Consider the following 10,269-nt stretch of genomic DNA (forward strand, 5'->3'; position numbering starts at 1 on the left):
TGCTCTGGTTTCTCCCCATCTTTGTGGTTTTATCTACCTTTGGTCTTTGATGTTGGTGACCTACAGATGGGGTTTTGGTGTGGATGTTCTCTTTGTTGATGTTGATGCTATTCCTTTATGTTTGTTAGTTTTCCTTCTAACAGTCAGGACCCTCAGCTGCAGGTCTGTTGGAGTTTGCTGGAGGTCCATTACAGACCCTGTTTGCCTGGGTATCACCAGTGGAGGCTGCAGAACAGCAAATGTTGCAGAACAGGAAATATTGCTGCCTGGCCTTTCCTCTGGAAGCTTCATCCCAGAGGGGCAGCTGCCTATATGAGGTGTCTGTTGGCCCCCTCTGGGAGGTGTCTCCCAGTTAGGCTACATGGGGATCAGGGACCAACTTGAGGAGGCAGTCTCTCTGTTCTCAGAGGTCAAACACCATGCCGGGAAAACCACTACTCTCTTTAGAGCTGTCAGGCAGGGACATTTAAGTCTGCAGAAATTTCTGCTGCCTATTGTTCAGCTAGGCCCTGCCCACAGAAGTGTAGTCTATAGAGGCAGTAGGTCTTGCTGAGCTGCAGTGGGCTCTGCCCAGTTCAAGCTTCCTGACCACTTAGTTTACCTACTCAAGCCTCAGCAGTGGTGGATGCCTCTCCTCCTGCCAGGTTGCAGCCTTGCAGGTCAATCTCAGACTGCTGTGCTAGCAGTGAGCAAGGCTCTGTGGGCATTGAACCCACAGAGCCAGGCATGGGAGAAAATCTTCTGGTCTGCCAGTTGCTAAGACTGTGGGAAAAGTGCAGTATTTGGGCGGAAGTGTCCTGATTTTCCAGGTGCAATCTGTCTCGGCTTCTGTTGGCTACGAAAGGGAAATCCTCCAACCCCTTGTGCCTCCCGGGTGAGGCAACACCCCACCCTGCTTTGGCTCACCCTCTGTGGGCTGCACCCACTGTCCAACCAGTCTCAATGAGATGAAACAGGTACCTCAGTTGGAAATGCAGAAATCACCCATATTCTGAGTCAATCACACTGGGAGCTGCAGACCAGAGCTGTTCCTATTCAGCCATCTTGTAATGGGATCAATGCCTATTCAGCCATCTTGTAATGGGATCAATGCCTATTCAGCCATCTTGTAATGGCATCGATGTTGCTGTTTCAACTATTTTTTTTTTTTAAATTGGGATGGAGCTTTGTTGCCTAGGCTGGAGTGCAGTGGCACTGGTGTGAACTTAGTTCAGTACAACCTCCACCTCCTGGTTTGAAGTGATTCTCCTGCCTCAACCTCCCAAGTTGCTGGAATTACAGGTGCCTGCCATCATGTGCAGCTAATTTTTGTATTTTAAGTAGAGGTGGGGTTTTGCCGTGTTGGCCAGGCTGTTCTCAAACTCCTGACCTCAGGTGATCTGCCCACCTTGGCCTCCCCAAATGCTGGAATTAAAGGCTTGAGCCATTGCATCTGGTCTTAGCTCATATTTCATTGTGAGAATCATCCATGTTAATATATAGATATTTAGTTTATTCATTTTTTAATGTTGTATACTATTTCACTCTATACATATACCAGAATTCATTATCAGTTCTCTTGTTGATGCACACACACATGTTTTCCTGTTTTTGGCTCTTCCAATCAATGCTTAAGTGAAAATTCTTGTCATTTTTTTTTTTTTTTGGCATGTGTTTGAGAATTCTTAAGGGTATATACTTAGGAATGAAATTTTTGGGTTATAAGTTATCTAAATAGGAAGAATACTGGAATAATCTAGGTGATAAGTACCTGGGTCATCTAGTAGATCTAGATAACGGGGAAGAACAAAACATTAGTAAGAAATATTGGATAACACTTGAGGATTCACAAGATGCAGGGAGAGATAAAGAAGTAAGATTTAAGAGTGACACTGAGGTTATATGGCAAAGAATGGCTCAGGAAAATAATGCTACCTCAGACAGAAATGAGAATTTATTGTAGGGGCAAAAAGGTTCCTCACCCATCGCAAGGGTCATACCTGATACTCCCATAACAAAAAACAGTCTAGCAAGTGAAAAGCATAGCAAATTCATTTTACAAAGTTTTGTATGACATGGGAGCCTTCAGAAATGAAGGCCCAAAATGCCAGGGAAAACTGTGTTTTGTCTGATGAAAGCTATTATCTAGTGATAATAAAACTGGGGTGAACTTAGCAAAGCCTGTTTGTTTAGATTTCTTTTGGCCTTTCTGTGTGGCATTCCTTTTCCCTGGGTATGGGGTAGGATCTTTCTGGAATGAAGGTCTTATGACCCACTTTCAGGGGAGATAGAGTGACCTCCAGGTTTTGTGGCTTTCTTTGGGGGAGTAGAATTGCAGTTTCTATGACCTGCCTTGGGAAAGAAGATTTCTGGTTTCTATGTTTCACTTTGGAGGAGAGGCCAGGAGACAGAAGGGCAGAATGACCTTGCTTCTGAGACCCTCCAATCGTCTTCAGTTCATAGTACTCAGTATGTTAAGGCACCATACTTCAGGGTACTGTGTACTGAGCCCTGATATGATGGAAAAGTGCTTACCTGAGGAAATATATTTGAGGTATGTCTGTGGGATGGTGATGAGAATTGCAATTTAGACAATTTAGATTTCCAGCAAATTATTTAATATTTTAAATGAAATCTTGAGAGAAACAAATAGTATCAGAGATGTAAATTATATGTTGTTTTCATGGATATTATGGTTGAGACCATTTAAAAGGATGGGCCCTAAATAAGAGAAGGTTGGCAGAACAATAAAGGGTCACGAGAGGAGTGCCAGCAGAGTTCTGGGGCAGACAACATTATTGCCCACTATTATTCAAATCGGTTTCCTCCTAGGAGAGTCCTCACCCATTGCCATGTGACTTCATGGGCCTTCTGTGGGAGGAGTATGCTTTCTACCCTCATAGATTTTGGGTTTGGATGCAAGATATAATTTGGCTAATTAAAGGCACGAGAGCAAAGGTGAGGAATGAAATATCTAAACAGAAATGTGGGAGCTGCTTCTTTAGCTTAGATCCCAGAGAAAAAGACACAAGGGCAGGGCCCCAGCTTTCAGCAGAGCTACAACCAACCTGCAGTCTAGTCAAGCAAATTTTCAAGGAGTTAAGAATTGAGTGGTTAAAGTTAACATCGATTATGGCCTAGTTGCTTAAGAATTTAGTGGTAAAACAAAGAAGTGAGAAGTGTGGTAAAAACCTCCAAAGCTCACCTATATCCAATTCTTTTCTTTTTCCCCAGAGGGAATCCTTGACCATGGAGGTGCTTTTGTCAGTAAAATTTCTGCAAATGTAACAGGTATCAGTGTTGGGCAGAGCTTGTGTGCAAATCTCCATCCTTCTATTCCCCTCTTGTGCTAGCCATGGAAGATGTATGCATTAGATGTACAATTATAGTATGGTTGTATAAAGAATATAAAGGGTACAATTATACATCTAATGCATACATCCTCCCCTAGCCATTGCATACATCCTCCCCTAGCCATGGAGGATGTATGCATTAGATGTACAATTATAGTATGGTTGTATAAAGAATATAAAGGGTACAATTATACATCTAATGCATACATCCTCCCCTAGCCATTGCATACATCCTCCCCTAGCCATGGAGGATGTATGCATTAGATGTACAATTATAGTATGGTTGTATAAAGAATATAAAGGGTACAATTATACATCTAATGCATACATCCTCCCTACATTAGATGGGATTTTGAGTTGCTACATAGAGATACTTGTTCTGGAGAGTCACCTGCCCTGTGGTACACCTAATATGAGCACTAAATGAAGCCTTGTTGTTTCCTCTGAGATGGTGATGTTATTGCAGCAAAGCCTAGCATAGTTTGACCAGATGGCATGTTATGTTGAAGCATCAATATGATTCAATGAAACTAAGATTGCTTGAGGATAAAAATGAAAGCCCCTAAAGAAAAGGAAGAGATGTCAGAAGGAGTAAACAAATGAAGTAAGATAGCAGAAGAAAGGAGAGGGAATAGAAAAGTAGACTACTAGGAAAGATGAAAGTCATCTCTTCCTCAAGGTTATGAGTGAGTTCTCATGGTATAGGGCAGTCTATTTATTTTGGTGAGGCTTGTGAATTTTCCTAAAGAGCTGAGCTAAGCAGATGAAAATTTTACCAAAAGGAACATTTTTCCTTAAAAATAACAAGATTCACTTGAAGGTGAAGGAGAATGTATTGCTCATAGAGCATATCACAGAAAAGGTGACATAGGCCTCAAGGACAATTGGATCCATGGCCTGTGATGTTGTCAGGGCCCTGTCTCTACCTTTGTGTCACTTCTCAGCTTTTCTCACACATTGAGTTCATTTTTCCTTAATATAGACAAGGATTTTTTCCCCATATGACAGGAAACATGGCTACTTGCAGCCCCGAACTCATTGCCCAGCAATTCTGCCATCAGAGAGGAAAAATATGATTTCTGCTCCTTTAATCCAGAAATGTCCTGAAGCAGAAATCTGCATGGTTATGCATCTATCCCAGGCCAGTCTCAGTTGTCAGACAGTTGGATAACATAGGGAAAAGAATTTCTTACCTATTGCAGAAGCTGTAATGCTCATGGCTAAGACTGGTGTAATAAAAGGTAGATTAACAAGAGAAGAGCATACACATTTATTTGTTGTACATTACATGGGAAACTTCAGAAAAGAAGACCCAAAGAAACAGAGAAAACTGTTAATTTTTATTAGAGGACAAAAGCATTAGCTGTAGTGGTAATAAACTGACAGGGATCTAGCAAGGCCTTTCCAGTTTCTTCTTGGTGTCTCTGTGCCTTCAGAGATAAGGACCTTACTTTCCTTCAGGTACAGGATGGGCACCTGTCACAAGAGGGTGTTCAGGGGAGAAGGGAGAGAGAAAGTCAGAAAGTGACGTTTCTGGGTTTTATGGCCTGTTTCAGGAAGGAAGGAGGAGAGACACTGATAGTGGCCTTTCTGCTTCTGCTGTTTTCTCAATATCAAGGGTGCCATATTTTGGGGTAGAATTTCGTGCACCTCATCATTAATATTATTGGCTCAGCATGGTTCACATACTCACTTTAATGCTGAAGAGAACAAAATCTATTGCCAGAAGAGATGGTATCAGGTCCTAGGCAGGGAAATACAATGATTGCTACAGGAATATTAAAGTAATCAGTGTAGTAGAGTTCTCTACATTTTGCAATACAGCTTGATTGCTGAATGGATGGTCATCAATCAGACAGCCCCAAATTCTACATTTTGAAATATTTATTCAAATATCATATAATCAGAAACATTGACTTCAGTTAACAAAATGGCTGAAACTTATTGACCAACAATGACAGGAAATAACAGGGATAGTGGGAAAGAGTGGCCAGTCAAGTACTTAATAGCATAGCTATCTTCATGTCTTAGCTAGAATAATGTTATCTTTTTTTTTTTTTTCTTCTTGAGAGGGAGTCTCGCTCTGTCGCCCAGGCTGGAGTGCAGTGGCCGGATCTCAGCTCACTGCAAGCTCCGCCTCCCGGGTTCACGCCATTCTCCTGCCTCAGCCTCCCGAGTAGCTAGGACTACAGGCGCCTGCCACCTCTCCTGGCTAGTTTTTTTGTATTTTTTAGTAGAGACGGGGTTTCACCGTGTTAGCCAGGATGGTCTCGATCTCCTGACCTCATGATCCCCCCGTCTCGGCCTCCCAAAGTGCTAGGATTACAGGCTTGAGCCACCGCGCCCAGCCGCTAGAATAATGTTATCTATATGATATAATGTCAGAAACACTTGGCAAGGCCTTGTTGCAAAGTTTGTCCTCAAACAGCATCTTTCTGAAGCCTTCATAAACTCTTTGAGGAAGTCACCGTAACCCCTTAAAATGACACAAATACCCTGAAGATGAGAGATAGGACATAACATCTGTTGAATATCTACTGGATACATTATCAGTGTTATTGCTGTTACTCCTGAGAGGTAAATAATACACATGCTCATTTAGTAGATGAATCTGAAGACGAGAAGTTTCCTGACTTCCCCAAGTTTAAACAGAGTCCAAACCAAGTTTAGCTAATCCAAGATTGAAAGCCAGGTCTGTCTGCGTATAAAATTCTTTCCAGCCTGTTTCGAGTTACTAACATTTCATTATTAACTAATTCATCAGTGTTTTTTTGTTTGTTTGTTTTTTGTTTTTGTTTTTTTGAGACAGAGTTTCGCTCTTGTTGCCCAGGCTGGAGTGCAATGGTGTGATCTCAGCTCACTGCAACCTCTGCCCCCCACGTTCATGCCATTCTTCTGCCTCAGCCTCCTGAGTAGCTGGGATTACAGGCATATACCACCACACCCAGCTACTTTTGTATTTTTAGCAGACAGGGTTTCTCTATGTGGGTCAGGCTGTTCTGGAACTCCTGACTTCAGGTGATCTGCCTGCCTTAACCTCCCAAAGTGCTGGGAGTACAGGTGTGAGCCACCATACCTGGCCTCGTCAGATATTTTAAAATATTATGCAAATTTCTTTTGGAATAACTTAGGTAAACAAATATCAATCTTTCCCTAAGTCATTTGATTCCCCCTGGCCTTGGATCAGCTGAGACGAAACGTAAATGTGGGATTTTTAAATGATACATGTTGCCAGGGAAAGGGATTCTAGGAAAAGGGGTGTAGATAAATTGTGCCTTACCATGCTAATGCTTGTGGCAGTTCTCAGTTAAGTGGTATCCAGGTGGGCTACTGATGCCAGCTGGGTTATTGTGAAGGAACAGTGGGGGTTAGAGAGAACCTGGGGCTACCTAAAGAAAAGTGAGTCTCTGAGAAGCCAATTAAGAGGGGAGGACCTTTAGCTAGTCTATTGGAGGAGACATTTAGTGAAAGAACCAAGAGGAGAGAGAGCTCATCATAGAAATGCTAGGCAAAGTCAGAGATTGGAGGCTGAGCTTAGTAGTGCCATTTAGGAGGCTGCATCTCCGGGACAGAGAAAAATCTATTCAAATTTTCTCTGGGCAGATTCTGGGAAGTACCAGCTAAAGATGGAATTTGGGAACCTGGGAATAAATCTGAGATGGCACAGAAAGAAGAGATCTGGTGGCCCACAGAGGGGAGATTGATGATTTCTTTGGTTCAAAAGGGATCTAAAGGAAACAGCCTGACTGAGCACAAAGTATAGTGTCCTTGAGTAGGAGCCTACTGCTGGGAAGCAAATATCATGAAATAGCCTGGTTTGTGTTGAAATGAATGCCAAGATAAATTAGAAACATGACACCATCCACCTAAGGCATATAATCTCTATATGGTTACCACAGAGATCCTAACTCAATGCTGTAAACATAATTTATGCACCTGAGCTGATTATACTTTCGAACATTGCTGGGAAGGACGGAAGCTGTGAATCACATGGTTGTTGTCTTCAGAGGAGTAATCTGCACACCATGACTTCAACATTTCTGTGATCCAAAATGCCAACCGAGCCATGTTGAGGAAAACCTCTGTTGAGTTTGTTATATAACAAATAAATTTTGCAGGGAGGAAAGTAGACAGATGTCTTTAGACTGTAGTTAGTGCCCTGGGAGGGAATGCAGACTTCCCTGACATTCTACAGAAAGGGACCTTGGTCAATCCAGTGCAATAGGAGGGTATTGTTTTGCCTGGATAGAAGGATAAATGCAAAGAGAAAAACGAATTTAAAAAGAGGATTAAAGGACATAATATTCTCCAGGGTTTGACTTGGTAAGAAGTTCCATAGGGTCAGCACAGGTCACGTAGCTGTGAATATTTTCTTGGCCATGGCTATAAGATGACTCTTCAAATACTATAGTTCATGTAAGGCCCATCAGAGTAAAACCATGACTATTAAAATGAGGGGAGAGAAAGGCACAAGTGAGGAAGAATTTAAAAGGAAAGAACAGGTACAGCACGGCCCAGGGTCAGACTATTTCCTTAGAGCAGACAAAGAAACTTATGCAAAATTTATGATGGACTTAGATCTAGGACAGTGCATGCTTTGAAACTCCAATCTATTTAAATGATGATAAATGTCACAGCTGTCCTCCTTTATGGAATGATTTGCCCAGTAGAAGAGAAAGATTTCAAACTGTCTTTTCCAAAGAGGGGATAAAAATCACTTAAAATTGGTCATTCAGACTGTCTCATGAGCCTTTTGAGCTGCAGGAAGTTATATTCCTTTAAAGAGAACCTACAAATACATGATTATATAAGTATAAATTAATGGTCCATTTAGTCCTGGTTTTGGTTATAATTAAAATAGGATATTCTCTTATTACGCCAACCACAAAAGTTTAGGGGTAAACTCTCTAATTTGTATTTCAATAACCCATCATTTAGTTGTCCCTTTGTTAGTTTAGTAAAATGACTTGGAACCCAGCAGTCATACCTTATTCTATTTCACATGGTATTGAAATTCACAACTTGTATAAAGAAATACATTGCTTCAATTGTCTGGACACTCTCAAGAATGAAGGCTCACACCCCTAGCATCTAGTGAGCAGCTAGATATTTCACCCTTCTACAAAGTTCAATATTGTATTTTTGCCCACTTGAGCTTCCTCCTTTAGACTGACTGTTGTTGGCGTGAAGGCAAAACAAAGAAGCATGTCTAAAACAGACCTCAGGAAGTGTTGTTCCCTGTTCAACTGTGGCTATTTATGTATTGCTCCCAGGTGGATGTAACCAGAAGATTTAGTTCTTTAGATTACATATGCGTCATTCCAAGTGGTAAGAACAGACATGTTTTTACATAAAAAAGCAAAGAACAAAATAGTATGCATTTTAATACTGGCATTTGTATGAAACTTTATATGTACACATATATTTATGAATGCACAGAAAGTCTCTGGAAATACATTCAAGGAACTGATAAAGAGCCGTGCTATTTGGGAGGCCAATTGGTGGCTAGAGGAAAAGGCAGGGATAGGGAGAAATTTACTTTTCACCATGAACACTTTTATAACCAATACATGTGCGTGTATTGTCTATCAAAATGATAACCAACCAAGAAGCAATGAGAAGAAAACAAAGTGGTGGGATTGACTTTTCTGGGACATTGGGGTTCCTATAGTTGGCTGATACAGAATTTGATTATTGAAGCCTTTGAAGTATTAATACTCCTTTCCTGCACTTTGGTGAGATTGGTGACCCATCATGTGCCTAGTTACTATTTTGTTCTCTTTATATCTGAGGGCCATTGGAAAAGGAGGGCATACTAAATTCTTCTTATAATACCCAAAGTCTGTAGATCAAGAGTTTTCTGTCAAACTGCAAAGATGCTCACACCACAGAAGCCCTATTAGCATGTAGGCATAAGTACGGAGTATGATTGATGCATGCTGTACAGTGGCAGGGAATTTAACTTTTCCTCAGTTGACAGGATTTGGGATAATCCTAGTGAAGGAAAGGGAAAAGGAGCTTAAAAACATAAAACAAGAGTACAGATCTGGCAGGGGGCAGGGGCTTGGAGAAACCTTAGAGTTATAGGGCTGTATTTTTTAGACATATTTTGGTTACAAGTGACAAAAATACTATCCGAATTATTCTGGGCAAAAAGTGAACTTTATTAGGACACTGAAGGGCATCCCCACATTCTGAGAAAGTAGGGGTACATCAGGGCCTGAGGCACAATATTGTTGAGAATCTCTCTCAAATCCGGTCTCTTCTCTCAATTTCTCACTGCATTCCTACTTTATTCTTTCAGATCTGCTTCACTGACATGGTGGGGAACACGGCTCCACACAGAGGACTCATTTTTGCGGCTTCCCCACCAGAGAGAGCCACCTTTTTACCTGGGTTCTGAGTTGAAATATCCTAGGAGAGAACTCGGATCGGCCTGGCTTGGGTCACATGCCCGTCCTTGAATGGATCACGTGTGATCAGTTATAAGTGTACTCTCTTTAGTAACTTCCCCTGAAACCTTAGATTTGGTGTGGGGTAAGACTTCCAAAACAAAACAAAATAAAACAAAAGAATACTATTTCTGGAAAAAAGAATCTGAGCAACAGATTAACAATATAAAAGCAGCACAAGTAGCAAAGAGTTAATAAGCTGTAATTTCAGGAGGACTCCCTTATCATCTCATAATTCTTTGGACTACCTCCGATAGTTAAGAATCTTAGTAATAACACTCCGAGAAAGGCAACTTCTTAAACTCACTTGAGTTTAAATGACTGATAGACCATCTCTTTTCTGAGATCAGAACCTTTTGTGTGCAGAGGGAGAAAGAAATAGAATGCAGAAGGCAGACTTAGAGTGTCTGGAGGAAGTAGGAGGTAGGAATTCTATGCCACTGCCACTCCTTTGTATTTTCCCCATACCAATTTCCCCCTGTCAA

General features: G+C 41.4%; 1 long non-coding RNA gene across 1 annotated transcript in view; it reads left to right on the forward strand.

Annotated features, from left to right (window-relative positions):
- Positions 1-9,912, forward strand: part of LOC144339449 (uncharacterized) — a 158,411-nt gene extending 148,499 nt beyond the window's left edge. The window contains exon 3 of the long non-coding RNA XR_013414472.1: positions 9,637-9,912. This is a non-coding gene — a long non-coding RNA (uncharacterized LOC144339449). The remainder of the gene's footprint in view (positions 1-9,636) is intronic.
- Positions 9,913-10,269: the final 357 nt, after the last annotated feature.

The sequence above is a fragment of the Macaca mulatta genome, chromosome 2, assembly GCF_049350105.2.
Source record: "Macaca mulatta isolate MMU2019108-1 chromosome 2, T2T-MMU8v2.0, whole genome shotgun sequence".
Lineage (NCBI taxonomy): Eukaryota > Metazoa > Chordata > Mammalia > Primates > Cercopithecidae > Macaca > Macaca mulatta.